Source organism: Dipodomys merriami, unplaced genomic scaffold (assembly GCF_024711535.1).
Source record: "Dipodomys merriami isolate MVZ:Mamm:240054 unplaced genomic scaffold, mDipMer1.0.p SCAF_4, whole genome shotgun sequence".
Classification (NCBI taxonomy): Eukaryota; Metazoa; Chordata; class Mammalia; order Rodentia; family Heteromyidae; genus Dipodomys; species Dipodomys merriami.
This window is the reverse complement of record NW_027205603.1, coordinates 6332780-6353348: the sequence shown is the minus strand read 5'-3', so window position 1 is coordinate 6353348 and position 20569 is coordinate 6332780.

Here is a 20569-nt window from a genome sequence, read left to right as displayed (position 1 = left end):
TTATACCTCTGCTGTTCATTTAAAGCAACAAACAGATCGTGTGTGCTTGTACACAATTGTGAGAGTAGGGGCCCAGTTTGCACTTGATAAGCTTCCCAGATTTAGCAATGTCTTGGCTGCCCCTGCAGTCAGAAACTATAAAGAGCTGTTTTCTGGGGGAGAGACGAAGGACTTCCTTCTCTTTTTAAGACTCAAATTAGTGAGACTGTCCTTTCTTCATTTTTTTTTTTAACAAATCCACCTCCGGTCCAGATGGCATAAGGAAGCACAGAGACAGGACAAAATAACAAACAACAGCAATTACACTTTTCAAATATTCATCCATTTGCATGCACTTCAGGAGTCTGGGAAATGTTTGAGGACAACTTCAAGGATAAACAAGATCAGCAAAATATAGGAAGTCCATGATTCAGAGGCAGGGAGCAGGGAAGTGACATTTATTTATGCAGGGTTGGGATAAATGGTTTTATTCTTTGAGTCCATTCCCCAGCTCCCTTTCTCTAAGACCCAAAGGAAGAAGGTGAGAAAAGGATAACAATATCTGGATGAGAACTCCTTCACTCTGGAGACATATGTCTCCGAAGCAGCCAGAATGGACAGATAGGCAACAATGACTTGGCCCTGCCCCCTGATCTTTTATGCATGCATTTATTAGTCATTAGTCAGTCAATCATCCTGCCGGCCAGCATGATCTTTCCTTCTAAAGGTCATCAAGGACTTAGATTCTAATCACAGCAGTTTGATCCTTATTTTTAGCCTCCTTTTCTTCAGAGCATGGGGCACTGAAGAGCCTCTTTCCATGAGGCCTCCCTTAACTCTACCCATGAGTCTTGCTGCATCTGCTCTGTCCTCTCTTCCATATCACAATACAGATATCATGGCAAGAATTAATCTGTGCGTATTCTTCTTCTCCTACTCCTCTCTTCCTTGAAAACATACCTAGCTTAATGACAAATGTTACTGCTCTCAAATACTATAGCTTTATCTCTCATCTCTCTCCCTATTGTAACCATTTTCAACTATTTTTTGACATTCAAACCCAGATGGATGTCCTATCAGATCATGCTATAATAGAGTGGGGTATTAGATAAACTTCTTTGGATAATTTGGTTAATAAAGCAATTCATGTAAGGACCTTTGCTGAATCTCTGATCACTTGTTTTATTATTATTGAGCGGTAAACATCACATTTCTGTGACAATTTTGATCAAGTCAGTTTCCGCTACAAAGTTGAAAGTTGTTTTGTCTCATAGATTTTGATACAAATTTCATCAGGCATATACATGTTTTAGAGCATAATATCTCTGAGGTAGGGAGCAAGGCCTATTCCCTCTTATACAAGAGGAAATTGATATGCAGAAAGTAGGTGATCTTCCCAAAGTCACACAACCACAGACTGGTGTTCATGTTCCATAGAACCACAGAATTGCTCGCTCATGTTCCATAGGCTGTACTATACTGTATGGTTTCCTTCTTGTGTTACCAGGTTATTTTTCTCTCTTGTCCAAAGACAATAGCTTTGTCTATCTTTTCTATGGTGCTTATTTGATCTTTTTAAAGGAAAAGTATGCTTAAAAGTTTGATAAGGTAACATTTCTATCACTGATTTTGACTTTATTTTGTCAGATACAGAAGACTGATGAGTTGTCTGCCATTTAAGTCATGCATATTATTTACTGTACGATGTAAAGTTGGTAAAAAGTTTTAGGATTACAATGCAGAAAATATCTCCTGTTTTTATTCTAAAACTATCTTGTCTATCTCTCAGTATTAGGAGAGTTGGTCTGCTCATAAATTCCATCACTCTTTTGCTGCTATTTCCATCTAGCAAATTATTTCCTTATTCACGAGGCAATAAAAGGTCACTGGAAAGAAGAATATAATATTCCTTCTCATAAAATAAAGTTAAACAGTATTTAGCATTTATATCTTTGCAATGTAGTAAACAAAATATGGTTTATTTGACTCAATGAAGACCTATGATACCACAAAAGATAAATCTAATGATTTGTTGGAACACAGGAAGATAAATCTTTCCTAGGATGCCCTCATTGATGACCTGATGCCGTTGTCCTGGTCGTCAGTAAAATTAGATAGAAGAGCAATGCAAGCCTAACTCTGTGTTCCTTAAACATTCAGCTATGGGTCCATAGCTATAGTCTAAGGAGACCAGCTATTGAATAAGTCAAATCCATGTTTTGTTTACTTGCTGTGTTTTTAATACTATGTAGTGAAATAATATTGACATGGTGCTTTATATTTGCAAAGAAGGATAGAAAAAGTAAAGGTCAATTGCTCTTTTTAATTCGCTTTTAATTTCAGTGGCTATCAGAGAGAATGTAAAATTTCCTGACCTTTCTTTATGCATATCATGAGATAATTATTTCTTTCCTTTTTCTTTTTTACACAATCAGATCTGTGGTTGGAAAATTCAGCAAGTACATTATTAAAATGGAATTGGAATTTAATATAAGTGCAAATTCTTTATTTTATGAAATTTCAATACATTGAGTTTATGAGAGAAAATATAGCCCCCCAAAAACCTGACTTAAGAAAATATTTTATACCTTCCAATCATTTTGGTGATATAACTAAGACAATCCAATTAAAATACATGAGTTAGTGTCTTTTAATATTCCACATATCCAAACAATGTATTCTTCCTTATGAAGAACATGATTTGAAATTTTCTTACATGAAGATCTTTCTTGTAGGAAGACAATAAAGAGAAAACTGAAAAAGGAAGGGAAAAAAGAGAAAAATAATTGAACTAACTGCATAACTTAGATGTAAGATGTTATATCCTATTTTTCAATCTAGTCATTCCCAAAAGATTTTGATGATTTTCCATGCAGAAAATATCAATCTAGTTACAAAAAGACCAACTCCTATAAAGTTATTTACAAAAAGAAACTCAATCCAGTCCCAATCCATTGTTTAATCTTATTTTCAGTTCTTCTTTTGCATATATTTTATTTATCAATCGAAAATTTCGTTTTGAATTGAAATTTTTTATTTTTCAAATGAAACTCTGCCTGATGTTTTGATAAGCTTTTTCTTAAAAAATAAAAGCCCCTCTTCAAACAGAATTTGGCTTTTTCTTTTTAATCTGTCTAATTAAAACACTCTAATTTGGGAAATCCATAAGTTATTCTCTGAAAAATGACATTTATTTTGATCTCCTTTTGCATAGCAAGAAAAGTGCTGCATAAAACAGAAATAGCCTAGTCTCTACTATTACGTGTAAATTCACTAATATTGAACCTACAGAATCTTCTGAGTCTTTAGAAATAGCACCCAGTAATTTATTCCAACATATATCAACCTGTGTAACTCAGAACAGCTAAACTCACTTTTCAGAGTAATTTCATGGCTCCTGGAATCCCACATTTATTCTACACATGGCACATATATATGTTTAGAGGTATACGTGTGTGTGTGTGTGTGTGTGTGTGTGTGTATTTTTAGTACATGGCTCCTGGAATCCTACATTTATCTTACATTAATCCTATTAATCCTACATATGCTATATTAGTATTATTAGTTCATGGCTCCTGGAATACTAATATATGTGTGTGTGTATTTTTCCCCTTAATTAACTACAAAATTTGAATCAAAGGCCATCCATCATGGTATAACTTCACCCCCACTTAGAAGTCATCTGGCTACCATTTTGTGTATTCTTTTTGCTTTCAGCTTAAGCCTCATTGTCAACACAGTTGTCTGGGAATATGAATATTTGCTGGGGATTTTTTTTTTGCTTTCTTTTTCTTTGTTGTGTTTTGTTGTGCTTTTGCTTTGAATAAAAGCCTTTTGCCCCATTTATAATGTCATTGGCAAAAACTTATGACTGGACTAAGCTAGTGCCTTTACATGTTTTCTGATATCCCAGGGTTATCAAGAAAGCCATGAATAATGGGCACACTGAACTAATGGTAGTTTTCTTGTTAAAAGATTGCTGTTGATGAACATTAACATTAATAAGTAATGTCAAGCAAACAGCATAATCAACTCATATTTAATGAGCATCTGTAAATATTATCACTGAGAGTTTACAAGATAATTAAGAAAAAATTTCTCAAGGAATTAAATTTCTGCTATAAAAGACCGAGCAGATGCTCCAAGAGGGAATATGCATTTAGATGGATCATACATACAAATTCATGTCAGGATATGTGATCAGAAACATGTACTACACATGAAAAGCAGAATCAGTGGGAATCATGCGGGAAGGAGTCAATCTATAAAAGGTTGTTACCTAAACCTGAACAGCCAAATTGACTTTGTATAAAAGAATGTGAACCGTAGCTCTGAGAGTAGCAATGTCATTAAAAAAGAAGTCACTGGATTTAGAGGTAAAAAGTTTAGATATTGCTTCTGACCCAGCCACAAAGTACCATATAACCAACTCAGCTGATTTGTATAGGGCCATAGAAATCGTTTCTTACTCATAAAATAACTGGTTGGACCATGTGACTTCCAAGGTCATGTCCAACTCCACATTTTAAGAAAAGAGCTAGAGGAAAACAACCAGGAGGAAACCAAAACCAAACAGCAGCAGCAAAATCAGGGAATCCTTTGAATAGAACAAACCAATACTCCAACCAAAGGATGATGTTTTCCTCCTTTCTAAGAGCTGACAATAGCTGCCAAAGAACAGAACTTCAATCCCAGAAGACTAACTCCACAGAGATCTGTGGAGTATATCGAAAGTTGCTTCAAGTACTCTCTGATAAACTGTTAGCTTATAACAAAAGTAGCTTCAAGCATCTAAAGTGCTATAACTAAAAAGGCCTATGTTTTAATTTTAGAATAGTGTAGATTTGTGTCAAGTGTTTGGACTTTAGAATAAAATAGACAAAGGTTTAATCTTGGTCCTACCACTTTCTCACTGTGTGAATCTGTACAATTTAAACCTTCCAAGTATGAGTTTTCTTATCTTTAAAGTTTGTTTAATAATATCTATTTCAGAGAGAATCTAGATTAACGGACATAATATATGTTTGCTTCAGTCTTAGTTTTTAAAAAACACTAATTCCCCTAAAGAAGTTAAAGATTAATTTGCTGAAAATTGACTTTATTTGGCCATTTACTCCTAAGCATACTTTCTTATGGGTCATGATAAATTCTGCAGATGAAAGAGACTGATCACAAAAAGAAACCTAGCACTATTGTACAAACTAGGAAAACAATTCTCTTTATAACAGTATCAAAGAATAAAAGTTTTGAAGAAATAAAGTTTATCAAGCAAGAGAATTCACACTGATGAGCTCATCACTGGTGGTTTGTAACTGTAATCCTAGCTATTCAGAAGGCTTTGAAGGAAATTCAAAGCTAGCCAAAACAGAAAAGTCATGAGACCATTTTCTCCAAAAAAATAGCAAAAACTTTGCTGAAGGAATGGCTCAAGTGTCACAGCACCAACAAAACAAGCAAGCCAATTGAGAAAAAGACCTTGAGTTCAAATCTTATTACTACCAAAAACACTGATGAAAGAAATTAAAGAAGACACAAATAAACATAAAGGTATATTGTTCTGGAATTGAAAAATAATATTAATTAAATATTAAAATTAATATAAAATTAACATAATTTTCTGTGCTTCTCAATCAACAGATTCAATGCAATCCCTATCAAAGACCCAGTAATATTTTTATAGAAAAAGCAAAACAATACTAAAGTTCATATTGAGCCAAAAAAGATCTTAAATAGCAACAAAACAAAAATCCAAGAAAGAATAACACCACTGGAGTCATCACGCTTCCTCATTTCAACATATTACAGACTTATAAAATTCAAAACCATATGGTATTAGCAAAAAAAAAAAAACAGCCCAATGAAACAAAGTAGAAGGACCAAAAGTAAGCACATACATATCTACCTAATCCTCAAAAAGAGCTCCAAGGACACACCATGAGGAAAAAATTATATCTCCAAACCCTATTGTTTGAGAAACAGGATATCCACAGTGAAAGAATGAAATAGGAAACTTATACAATAAGCAAAACATTAATTAAAATGGGTTAAAGACTTAAACGTAAGTGCTGGAATGGTAGCGTTCATGAAAGAAAAATATAGTGGTAAAGCTTACAATATTGGTCCTGGCACTGACTTCTTGTTTTAAATCCAAAATCACTAGCAGTAAGAACAAAACTCAACAGATAAGATTATACAAAACCAAAAAGCTTCGGCAGAGGAAAGCAAATATCAACCAAGTGTAAATGCAACCTAAGAGCGAGAGGATATATTTACATACATATATGATAGGAAGCTAACATAAAAAACAAGAAACCTCTACAACTCAATAAGACAGACAGCTGGATATTTTTAATGAGCAAAGGATTTAAATAGACATTGCTTTAATAAGTACATCAAGTGACCAACATTTGTATAAAAAGCTTAACATGACTAATTATCAGGAAAATGTAAATCAAAACCACAAGGAAATATCATTTGACAGCTGTTCAGATGGCTGAAATAGGCACATGATAGATAGATAGATAGATAGATAGATAGATAGATAGATGGATAGATAGATAGATAGATAGATACTTAATGTGTTGATGAGAATATACAGTAATTAGAAATCCAGTGCACCATTGGTGGAAATGTAAAATGGTGCAGTCATTAGAAAACAAAGTATGGAGTTTTCTTTGAAATTTTAGAAATAGACCTACCTTATGATTCACCAATTAATTAAAATGGAGCCATCATATGATCAATTGTATATATATATACATATGTGTGTGTGTGTCTGTGCACACGTGTGTGTGCACGTGTGTGTATGCATGTTTGTGTATGGATCTTGAAGCAATATCTACATATCATACTCAATGAAATATTACTTGCACTAGCCAAGACATGAAATGAAAAATAGAATGCCCAATGACTGATAAATGCATGAAGAAAATGTGATAATCTGCAAACAATGGGGTGTTGGATTTGGCTGCAAAAAAGAAGGAAGTTATGCAACAACATGGATGAAGTTGTTGGTCATGTGGTTAGTAAAATCAGCAGGGTGTAGAAAAACAAAAACTGCATGATTCTCCTCATATGAGGTTCCTAAGACCAGTCATGGAAATACAAAATGGAATGGTGGTTGTTAGGGACTGAAGGATGGAGCAGGGAGAGACTTTGGTATGTGTATTCTCAGTTATTCATGATAACCACATCTAGAGTGCTGTTGTACAACATTGTGCTTATAGTTAGAAAATAATGTGATGTAATTCAAATGTGTTAAGTGGGTAGATATATTTAACTGCTCATGCTACAATAAAAAAGGAGGAATCTAATCACAATACCTTCACGTAAACTCTAATTTTGAAATATGCAAATGACCTGAACAGAAATTTCCAAAAGAAAAGAAAAACACAAATAACCAATAAGTATGTGTGAAAATGCTAAATGGCTCAACTCAGTAGGGAAATAGAAATTAAAACCACAATATGATATCATCTCACATGAGTTAGGATAGCACTTACCAAAAAGTTAAAAAAAAAAAAACAACTAATAAATGCTGTCAAATTAAGTAGAGAAAGGGAAAGTCTAGATAATATTGGTAGGAATGTAAATTAGTATAAATAATACGAAAAAAAGGCTAGAGGAAACTCTCCCCCACACACAAATTAACTAGGGAATGAGCTGTTGTGTAATCCAGCAGTCATAATGTGTGGTAGGTATCTAAAGGGATATGAAGTTCTATTTTCTTTGCAATGGTATGAATTGAACTGGAAGGTATTTGATTAAGTGAAATGAGTCAGGTAGAGAAAGACATACTGTACTTCCTTACTTACACATAGGAGACAAGTTGATCCCAAAGATTTAGAAAATAGAAGTTACCAGAACTTTGGAAGAGAACATAGGAAAAGGGGGAATGTAGAGATGTCACAAGGCACAGGTGCAGTTGAGTAGGAGTAATTTCTAATGTTTTATAGCATACTAGATTTAACATGGTTGCCAACAATTAATTTGTATTTCAAAATATCTAGTAGTGAGAACTTACACACAAAAAAGAAAATGTTTGAGGTAATGAATATGCCAATTACCCTGAACTGATCATTGCAAATTATATATGCATACATTTTATGTGTATATATAATACTATATCCCATAAACATGCATATTTATATACTTTAAATTAAATGCATGTATTTATTTTTAAAAATAAAAATACATGAAAAAGAAGTCTATCTGCTCATATTCTCTTATCATACTCGCCCATGAGCCAGTAAGAGAAAATGCCTTCTATTATACTGTAACTTTATATTATTATATATGTACTATATATTATACTGTAACTTTATATTCATATAAATACTCATTAATTGTCATATTAATACTTATTCCAGACTCAGTCAGAAAATTCTCCCCTGTTTATTCCATATTGATTCACCTCCAAACCTGTCAAAATCTCTATCCATAGTCAAAATAGACAAGTTCTAGAATCAACCTAGGAACCAATGGGCAGATGAACACATAAAGAAAATGTGATGCACACACACACACACACACACACACACACACACACACACACACACACACACACACACACCAGAGGAACTTTCTTCACTCCTAGAGAAGAAAACAAATTATGTCATATATAAGAAAGTGGATGGAACAGGAGATCATCATGTTAAGTGAAATAAGCCACTCAAAAAGACAAATATTGCAAGATTTCTCATATGTGCAATTAAGATTCACTGTACTATTTGGGGCATGTCTGCACTTCCAACATTTTGCTGATGAAGTAGAGATAAGATTGTCTCAGTTTTCTTTGGCTTGAAAGTCTGACTCTCGGATCTCAGTCTACTGAATAAGATTGTGGGCATGAGCTGCCTATAAAAACAAACAACAACGACAAAAACAAGGAGACATGAAAGCTGAAGGAAGACTATTACAGAAGAAGACAGGGACCCTCTGGAAGAGTAGGGGAGAGAAGCAGGTGTAATGAGAGTCAAATTTGATCAAAAAATATATATATACACATATAAATATAATATATATAATCTGTCATTTATATATCTCATTTGTATATATCATTTTCATACATATATATGCATTATAAGTATTATATATACATTTTCATATGTATGTATAAAAATATCATAATAAAATACATTATTTCACAATAAAAATTACTAGGAAAAGAAAACATCACTCGAGACAGTGGCATTTGGTCACACTGGATAAAAGAGTGTCACAGGGTTACGATGTTGTCTCATTGAACAATTTATTGACTTCTGAGAGGAAGTGAATCACTCCACATGGCTGCCTATCAACTGCTTAGGGTTAAAAAAGGAGACCACCCATGAAATGTGGATTTGATTGCTAAACTCCATTTGTGGTTTCCCATAGACCTTAGTGAAAAGATGTTCAGGTCCCTAAAACGCAGTTTGCTTAAAATGCTTCTATCAGACGAATACACTTATCATACCAACAGTATGCAACTTTTTTGTGCCTGAATAAATTTCAAAAGCCCCTTTCATTCATGCCTGGGAAAACACAATTTGAAATTGGACTCACTGAAAGATGCCTATTAACCCTGCTAATGAACAGATAGGAATTTTTTCACTTGTTGATGACACTCAATATGGTTTGGGGCTCATATTTCAAAGAATACTTGTACATGAAGTTTGTTCAAGCAGAAGAAATGTTTCCTGACTACTGACCTGTAGTATCTGGCCAGGATGTGTATCTTCCACAGCAGATGCTAGGGTGGCCTTCGTCCATCCTTGGGGGTTTTCATAAACGTGAATTGCTTATCGGAGAGATTAATCTCTCGTGATGTTTGACCATCCCTAGGCAAGACAAGGGCATAGCTGTCTCTGCCTTGTCTTCAGGCTCTCCTTCAAAGTCTTGTCTATCAAAAGTGCTTCTATTGTGCAAAATCTGAAGCATACCATTGAGTTACATTAAATCTACCATTAAATTACACATCATCAACACTCATTAGAGCATTTGTGATCATGATCTTCATAGGATTAGAACTGAGCAAGAAAGATTGGGGTACCCTTGCCCACACAAGGGCCTCAGAGGGAGTGAACAGTAACATAACATAAGAGAGTACCTTTGCCATTGATGGAGCCTCCCGGCCCCCATTCAGATAAGGGGCTCTTATTTCCATATTACTGAAGAGATGACTTCTTTTGAATAAGATGAGATGATTTTTCCAGGTTAAAAGAAAATGAGTAAGCTGAAAGAAAAGTATGAACCCCTGTTTTATATACTTTAACATGGAGCTTTATTAAGTAGCAAATAATTTATAAAGAGTCCAAAAAGAATGACCTCTAAAATATATATTATATAATATAGAATATATACATATTATAGAGACAATGTAGAACTGTTATGAATAATATAAATATGCAACATATATATGAACATATATGTATATGATATGTATGTATTTATGTATGTGTGATATGTATGCATATATGTATATGTATTCATATATGTATATCTATATATTATATGTGTGTATAACATATTCAAACATATATACATATAGTTAATATATATACACACATCTACATATATTTATATATACATATATTTAATATGTGTACAACATATAAATATGTTTGTATATGTATATATAAATATCTAAAATAAAATAATTATATATATGTATCTCTAGAGAGAGAGAATATGATAGAAAGAGAAAATATAACAGAGAGAACAATTATGAAGAACTGAAGCAATGACAGTTTTGGAAAGACTACATGAGTTTTGCAATCTGTAATTAAATAAATTCTTGAACATGGGAAATATGTCACTTTGCATGCATTCATTATTTTTATTCATGATAACTTTTACAGAGTGCATGAATTTCTTGCTAAGCTAATCATCCCTTCATACAAGAGACATTCCTATACCTGGAATGCAAAAGCACTATGGAAACCACCATTAATTTTGGGATGTGGTCACCGTTCACAGATTTTTGAATGAAGAGTAGAATATATAGCTTACAGTAACTTAAAGACTAAGACTTGACACCTTTGATTAATATATTCAATTCACAAACATTTATTGAACACATATGGGGAAGGCACTCCAGAGAATACGAAAATGGAAAAAAAATCAATTCTCACCTTACTGCTGAATTGCAAATACAAAAATATCCTCAACAGAAGGTGGGATATAACAAATGCCTAAAAAGGTAAAAACAAAGTGCTTGGGGAACACTGTGGGGGGGGGGAGGTAAGAAACTAGATTATCCTCCAGGGGTTTAGAGCAACATTGATGAAAGAGTGGCAATTGAGCTGATCCTTGAAGCATGGCTCGATTTTTATTAGAAGGCAAGGAAGCATATTCCAGAAGAAGAGCACAAACAGAAAATCATCAGGCATGTAGTCTGGTTAGCAGAACAAGAGATAAAACCAGAGAAGTACATTATCACGCCTTACAGAAATTCCTAGGGAGTGTATTAAGTACTGTGACCTTTATAACACAAGCAGGGAAAAAAAAGAGGTAGAAAGTATTCACCTTATGAACAACTGCAGCTGTGTGCAAGGTAACAGAAGGGGTAAATCTCATAAAGGAGAAAAGACAAGACCCAGGTGAACCCAGAGAACCACGGTGAAGCCAACAAGAAAGAAAAGAATGCTGAGATCCAAGAGAGCCACAGGGTAAACAGCTGCATTCATCCATTCAGTCATTCATATTAATGAAATGTGATTAGTCAATAAATACCCACTATGCAGCTACTTAAACGAGAGGCGCTGCGTTTAGTTATGCAGATATGACAAAGAACAGGAATGTGATCGCTGCTTCTGGAAGCTTAAAATCTAGCATGGAAGAGAGGCAATTAAATATCTAACTAGAACTGATGTTGATTGGATTGGTAGTAGAAGAGTAGCAAAGCACACTTCTGGGTGTATCTTTGAAAAAGTGTCTCCAGAGATGATTAGAAGATGAGGCCTAATCAATGATTTTATCTATTTTGGACTCAAGATCTGAGAAGTGTTTGAACTGTGGTAGATGGGGCCCGCCTGGAGGAAGTGGGTCTCTGAGGGGTGTGGCCACTTCCTGATGCTCTGTTCTGCTTCTGGACACCATTAAGTATCTATCTTCCATCGTGTCCTTCTGCCATGTGTCATTGCAAGACGATACCAGTGGAACCCACTGACCGTGAATGAAAACCTGTGAAACCATGAGCCAAAATAAATCTTTCCTCCTTCAAACTGTTTGCCTGAAGCATTTGTCACAGAGCCAAAAATCTTTGTGACATAAGACAATATGAACATGAATAATTTCAGGGGGTGAGACAGCGTGAACTTAGAGCCGAAATCCGGGGCACCACATCACCAGGTGCTTGACCCAAGTGAAGAATGACCCCTCCCCCCAAAAATGTATATTTAGATCATTTAGATGAGAATACCACATGTGTCTCATGGTTAGTCTATCAGGAGCAGGTATGGATCATTGGATTAAAAACTTCACTTTGTCTCAAAGTAAATAACAACTTCTTTTCCTTTACATTATCAAAGATTCACTTTATTTTTTTCCTCTTTTGACACAAATGATTCCAGTATAGCTTTGTTAGCTTGTTTCTGCAAACCATTCTAAGAAAGAAAGAAAAAGAATTTATTTGTAATAATAATAATAATAATTAAATGTTAAATGTTACTAAACAAGTTGTGTGTGGAGAAACATTGAGTTTAAATTACTCCCTCCTGGGTTTTACCCTGGAAATTTAGAAGATGATATTCTCCGTTTGGTTAGATAACTCTGTGTTCTCCCAATGTGGGTGTCATTCTCAGTTGTACATCATTACTGAGCTATGAATCTCTTCTATCACAATGAAAGTTTGCAATCATCAAAGAACTTTCCATTGGAAAATTCTGCTCTAGAGTAAACACTGCTCTGATGTTTTCCATGTAGAAGTTTTTCCCACTTTTTTCTCTCTCTTTTCTGACTTAACTATTGATCACTTTGTAAATCATAAAAAATACATCACATAGCCGGGCATCAGTGGCTCACACCTGTAATCCTAGCTACTCAGGAGGCTGAGATCTAAGGATCACAGTTCAAAGCCAGTCTTAGCAGGAAAGTCTGTGGGACTCTTTTCTCCAATAAAACCACCAGAAAACTGAAAGTGACTCTATGGCTCAAGTGGTAGCCTTGAGCTGAAGAACTGAGGGACAGTGCCCAGGCCCAGAGTTCAAGCCCCACGACCAACCAAAAAAAAAAAAATACACACATATAACACACAAGTAAAATACTATATACTACTTTCTATGACTGGTTGTAAGTCTATTAATAAAAAGAAAACTTATCTCCCAGTTTCCTAAGAACCAAAATGTTTTTAAGAACTTCAGAATATCCTGTATTCTCTCCTAATTGTATTCCATTTATTTCCACTCAGTGAAATAGTATTTTATGTTCATCATTCAATTGTTTATGATTATATTTCTAATGTACACAAACATAATCTAGGTATTTTGCTACCTTTACTTGTGAGATCTAACACAAAAACTTTTGTGCATATCTTTTTCTTAGCATGATTCTTGCATGATGAAGGCTGTGAGTCATTTCACCTTTATCCCTTGCATAGTATCTCATTGTTCACCACAATATATGGACCCAGTTTTTTCTCCTTAAGCTTTGTGGGCTCTTACTTTGTTTTGGTTTGTTATTATAATCCATTCTGTTAAGAACTATTAAACTCCATTTATCCACTGATCACTCGCATGGCCAAACATCGAAGTACCAACAGCCTATTTGTGTGTGGTGTATCTTACATCTTTGCTTATACAAACAGCTCTGTAAAGATGGGCATCGTAACTTAGTCATGAGCTGGTTTATTTGCATTTTACAATAATAAACGTGGATGAATCTGCCTCTCAAAAGCATTTAGGATAATAAAGATAGAAATGGCTCGCTCTTGTCCTCTAATACATTTGCTTGTCTTCAGCTTATATTAGAATAACATAATGTCATTTTCTTGATTAGAGGATGGACAACTTCACTTATACTCTCATAGCTCAGAGTTCCTCTCTATTACCCATTTTTATTGCTTCTATAGGAACAGACAACATTTGGCCCAGATCACACCATCTGATGGGATTCAAAACTATAATGTAGCTCTGACTGTTGCTTTTACTGGGAATAATAAACTATATTTTCTTCCTAACCCTGATAACCATGTGTCTTCCTGCCTGTGAATCAGTGGCTTTCTAATGTGCTAGTTTGTAAGCAGGATGCAAGCTTACATCTCTCCCCAGTTGCTGACCTGGTGATTTAACATAAACATTCTTGTGCATATCTCTTGGAATATCTGTTCAAGGTATACATCTAGAAGCAGAGTTACTAGGCTATAACTTCACTAGATAATGCCAAGTTATTTCTTAAAGCTGTTAAGCCAATTTACACTCCCCTCAACAATGTTAAAGGGGTTCTGGTACTATATTACAAATAGACTTTTTTTCAGCTTATTAAATTGTTCTCAACCCCTCTGGGTGTGCAAGAATATTTTTTGTGGATTTAATAGTTTGATCTAAAGCAACTGAACACTTTTCTCACCCCGATTGTTGCTGCTTCTTCCAAAAAAGGCCAGTTCATAATATTATTGCATATTTCTATTGAGCTGGTTATCTCTGTCTAGTAAATTTCTAGACATTCTCTATATTATAGAGCCTGATCACCTATTAGTTATATGTGATGCAAATAACTTTCCTCAGTTTCTCACTTCCATTTTATCATGTATTTTGGTCATCAGACTTTTTGTAATAATGAAAAAATGCAATATATATAATGCAATGAAACAATGTTTGCATTATTACTTGACCCTTGAGATTTCATTTAGGAATTTCTGTAGACCACCATTTATAAAAGTCATTCATATATTGTCATTTGAAGAGGAAAGTTTTGATTTTATACTTAAATCACTGAGAATTTATTTTTATATATGCTCTGGGGAAGAATTCACTTTACTTTTTTCCCTTGTGCATAGACATTATCTGAGCACAATTTATTGGATTGTTCATCCTTTCTCCTGCTAACTTACACTGATGATTCTCTTATATGTCAGATTTTGACCTACAGGTATGTCTATTTCTGAGCTGTTGTGTTCTACTAGTCTTTTTAATATCCTCTACATTTATGCTGATTACAAAATCATTACTATAGTTGCACAATTACCATTGCATTACAATAAGCTTTGTTAAAGGGCATGGCAGGTATGAATTCCTATTTTTACTATTGTGTTGCTTTTCCAAATACACTTTAGAATCAGCTTGTCAGATTTCTCAAGAAAAGGCAACTACCTTAATTGGAAAAGCATCTAATCCTATATTACTTTGAAGATGTTTATACTGCTGAGTACTTCAAACCATGAACATATTCTATTTCTCTTATTTAGATTTCACCAAAGCAACATATTGCACATTGTTAGATTTATATCCAGCTACTTATTTTTATGTTATTGTTTTTATTGTACATGGCATCTGCTTTTTGAATTGGGCTTTCGAATTGATTGTTGCTGGAAGATAGAAATATATTAGACTTTGATATTGCTGAGCTATCTTATTAATTCTGAGAATGTGTCAATTATTGTAGATTTTTATTTTTAAGTGTGAGTCATTAAAATTGGAAAATATGCAGCTGATCTATATGTCAGTCTTTATGGTTTTATTTTAGTTTGTTATTTTACTTATGCTGGTCTTGGGGCTTGATCTGAGGGGCCTTGAGCTGCTACTTAGCTTTTTCTGCTCAAGGTTGATAGTCTGCCACTTGAACCACACATTCACTTCCCTTACACTTTTAACTTATTCTTCCTGCCTTAAATTGCTAACCAATACCTTTGACTAAATGTTGTATATAGTTAGCAGTAAAAAAAAAAACAATTTAGTTTTTAATTGTATAGAAAGTGCTTTGAAGTGTATGAAATGTATTAACTGAACTACAGTAGATTCAAGAGAGAGAAATCAAATAGTGCAATTCCTTAGAAAAGCAAAGTCAAATTTCAGAAAAATAAAACATCATGAAGCCGGTACTCAAAGAAGGTGGTGTGGAGTCTAGGGGAAAGAGGTGGACAAATGAAGAGAAGGAGGGAGCATGCAGTCAAGAATCCAATGCCTTTCCTTCAAAATTAAGAAGAATGAGAGAAAGGCTGGGAGGAAAGATGGGTGAGAATGTTGAAAGGGGTGACATTGATCAAGATATATTGCATTCAGAACCTTCTTTGTTAAATAGCAATTGCTTTGTACAATTACGTAAGGATAATAAAAAATGTTAATTGGGAAAAAAAGGAAATGCATTGAAAATTTCTCTATAAAGTGTAATGTTATCAAATTCCCTATAAGATTCTGAGACTATTTTCCATTCTGTTCATTGAAATTCATAAGAATTTTTAACCAGATAAAGTGAGATCATCACATAATAAATTAATAAAACTAATGACTTTTCATAATGAAACCAGTTCAGAGCTTTACAATAAACTGAAATTCTATACATTAGAGAATTTGGATTGTTGGGATTTAATCAGGAGTTTTTCATCTTTTTTTGTACAAGTGGGGATTAGAACTCAATGCTTTGAGCTTGCTAAGCAAAACACTCTACTACTTAATCCATACACTAGACATTTTCCTTTTTAGTTTGATTTTGCCCATGATGGCCCCACCACTATCTTCCTGTCTTTGCCCCCTCAAATTCTGGGATTCGAAGCATATAATACTATACTTGGCTTTACATTTATTTTTATGAGTAAATCACCTATATGCAGTGCATTTTAAATTTAGACATTGTGGATTCACGCTTCATTTAATTCCTTTATCACATCTTTTTGATCCCTTTTGAGTCATTAAATGTTTTAGTACTTTGGAAAAACTCAACAAAGAGGTCAAGATTGCTGTTCCTACACAGCCAAACTTTTGATGTAGTAAAAACATAGGAAAGAAAACAAATATAATAAACTATATAATATATTAGAAGAAGATAGATGCTATGGAGCTACCAGTGTGAGGGAAAGAAATCTCAGGGATGCACACTCTCATTTCAAATAAAGAGATCAGGGTAGTTGTCACTGAGAAGGTAACTGTGGAAGAAATCTTGAAGGAAATAATGAAGCCAGTCTTGTGTTAAAGTTAATGTGAGAAGTACTTCACAGAAAAAGAAAAGCAAAAAATTAGGAAAGCAACTCCATTTGTAATAGCCCCACAAAAAAAATAAAATACCTAGGAATTAACTTAACCAAAGAAGTGAAGGGCCTCTATGATGAAAACTTTAACAACTTGAAAAAGGAAATCAAAACAGAACTTAGAAAATGGAAAAACTCCCATGCTTCTGGATTGGAAAGATCAACATCGTGAAAATGGCAATACTTCCGGCTATCTACAAATTCAATGCAATACCTATCAATATTCCAACCTCATTCTTCAGGGAAATAGAAGAGACAATCCAAAAATTCATATAGAACAATAAAAGACCCCGAATTAAAAAAAATGATCCTCAATAGAAAGAACAGTGCTGGAGGAATATCAATACCAAATTTCAAACTGTTCTACAAAGCCATAGTAATCAAAACAGCTTGGTACTGGCACAAGAACAGACCTCAGGACCAATGGAATAGAACAGAAAACCCAGAAATGAACCTACAGACCTATAGCCACCTAATCTTCGATAAGGGAGCTAAAATAATAGAATGGAAGAAAGACAGCCTCTTCAGTAAATGGTGCTGGCGAAATTGGTTAATCACTTGTAGAAAACTAAAGCTAGATCCTTATATATCACCCTGCACCAGAATCAACTCCAAATGGATCAAAGACCTTGGAGTCAAAGCAGATACGCTGAAAACATTACAGGATGGAATAGGAGAAACCCTAGATCTCCTTGATGGAATAGGAGAAACCCTAGATCTCCTTGGCACAGGCCAAAATTTTCTTAATAGAGACCCAGAAACACAACAAATCAAAGAAAGGTTGGACAAATGGGATTGCATGAAATTGCAGAGCTTCTGCATGGCAAAGGACATAGCTAGCAAGATCAATAGAAAGCCCATGGATTGGGAGAAGATCTTCACTAGCCATAGAACAGACAAGGGTCTCATATCTAAAATATACCTGGAACTCAAAAAGTTAAATCCCCCAACAACAAATCTTCAAAGAAACAACTGCCCAATAAATAAGTGGGCTAAAGACTTAAAGAAAAACTTCTCTGAAGAGGAAAGAAGGATAGCCAATAGACACATGAAGAAATGCTCAACCTCCCTAGCCATAAAAGATGCAAATCAAAACAACATTGAGATATCACCTCACCCCAGTTAGAATGGCTAAAATCAAGAACTCTAATAACAACAGATGCTGGAGGAACCTTACTGCATTGTTGGTGGGAGTGTAAACGTGTTCAACCACTTTGGAAAGCAGTATGGAGGTTCCTCAAAGGACTCCACATGGAGCTCCCCTATGACCCAGCAATCCCACTTTTGGGCATTTACCCAAATGATCACAAACAAGGCCATACTAAAGCTACCAGCACAGCTATGTTTATTGCAGCATTATTTACCATAGCTAAGATATGGAACCAACCCAGATGCCCCTCAGTAGATGAATGGATTAAGAAAATGTGGTATATATACACAATGGGATTCTATGCCTCCATCAGAAAGAATGACGTTGCCCCATTTGTTAGGAAATGGAAAGACTTGGAAAAAATTATATAAAGTGAAGTAAGCCAGGCCCAAAGAAACATAGGTCCCATGGTTTCCCTTATTTGCAATAACTAGTATATGTCTGAGTCAAGCAGAAAAGGTTAGATAAGTTGATGTTAGGGAAATGAACCCTAAGATATGTATTCAAATGTTTTTTTTCTTTCATGCGATTGTTTCTAACACATTTATAAGATTATTTCTTTGTTGCTTTGTATGTCCCTCCCCCACGGTATAACCCCTGCTTTCACTGTATTTGATGTTGGTATAATTTGTGGAGGGGAAGGGAAAAAACAAATCGTTTAAATAGGGATACAGGTGGACCCATTGCAACAATGAGATGTACAAGTCATTATGTCCAAAACAAACTTTACAACTTTGGTGGGGAGGGGGGTAGGAAACTTGTGGGGGGGAGGGGCAGATGGGAAGGAATGGGAAGGGGAAACAAAGGAGGAGGCAACAATGTTTGATAAGAAATGTACTCATTATCTTGCCCATGTAATTGTAACCCCTCTGTATAGTATTTTCACAATAAAAAAAAATAAAATGAAATAAATGCATTCATTATCTTGCCCATGTAATTATAACTCTTCTGTACAGTATTTTCACAATAAAAAAAACAGAAAAGAAAAGAAAATGCTGCAAATATCCTAAGGTAAGAAAGTCCATAATACATTCCCAAAGTATCAGGGTAGGTGAGGTGTTTGGGGGACAGATCTTAAAGAAAGAAAAGCAGCAAATACAAGGGCAGAAAGGTGGTGTAGATGAATTCTCTTAGATCTTTTGACCTACTATAAGAATGTAATTTCACTGAGGGAAAAACTGAGAAGCTGCAAACTGTGAACAAAAGAATAAAAAATGAAGCCAGGTGTTGGTGGCTCACACCTGTAACCTTGGCTACTCAAGGGGCTGAGAATCTGAGGATTGTGGTTCAAAGCCAGCCTAGGCAGAAAAGTCTGTGAGACTGTTGTCTCCAGTTAAATACACACACACACACACACACACACACACACACACACACACACACACACACAGAGGCACACACAGAGGCACACACACGCACACGCACACGCACACGCACGCACGCACCAGATCTGGAGCTGTGGCTCAAGTGGTGAGAGTGCTAGGCTTGAGAACAACAGCTCAGGGACAGCACCCAAACCCTAAGTTCAAGCCCTACAACCAACAAAAGATATATTTACATGTGTGATCTGACCTTTCCAGGTACTTACTGGACTGAGAGTAGACAGGAAGGCAAAGCATAATCAAGGACCTATTAAAGCATAATCAAGGACCTATTAGTCAATAGAACTTTCTGCATGATTGGATCCAGATCTGGGGTTCTGAGAAGAATAAAGGAGTGAAAGATGGGGCCAATCTTTTGGGTTGAGCCTTTGAGATGGGAAGACAAAGGAGGAGTTGGTTTGGTAGAAGATTGGTACAGTTCAGAAATTCAATGATGAGATATGCAAGTGGAAAGGTGCAGTAGCAGCTCGCTATATGAATCTGGAGTTTTAGGTCAGAGGAGGACATAATTGTATGATTGAATATGTGGGTGTGAAGAAGAAATAGGAGACCAAGATCTGCTAAGTTAAGTGCTTAGCAAAGAGAGGACAAACAAAAGTTAGTTCTAGGCACTGATTTAAAAGTATTTGGAAATGAAATCATGGTATTCAGTAGACACTATGTGGAAAATGAACTATGCAGCTTGTGGGCAGGCACGGGAGAAGGAAACTAGGGGAAAGCAAAGGAAGGGGTGACATTTTCCCAAAGAGAAATGTACACATTACCTTTGTACAACACCTTAATCATAACAATACAATTATATTTTTTAAAATATTTGGGGTGATATCCATCAAGATGCATTGTACTTATAAACTGATATGTCCTATGGTAATCATTTCGTACAATGACTTAAAGACAATA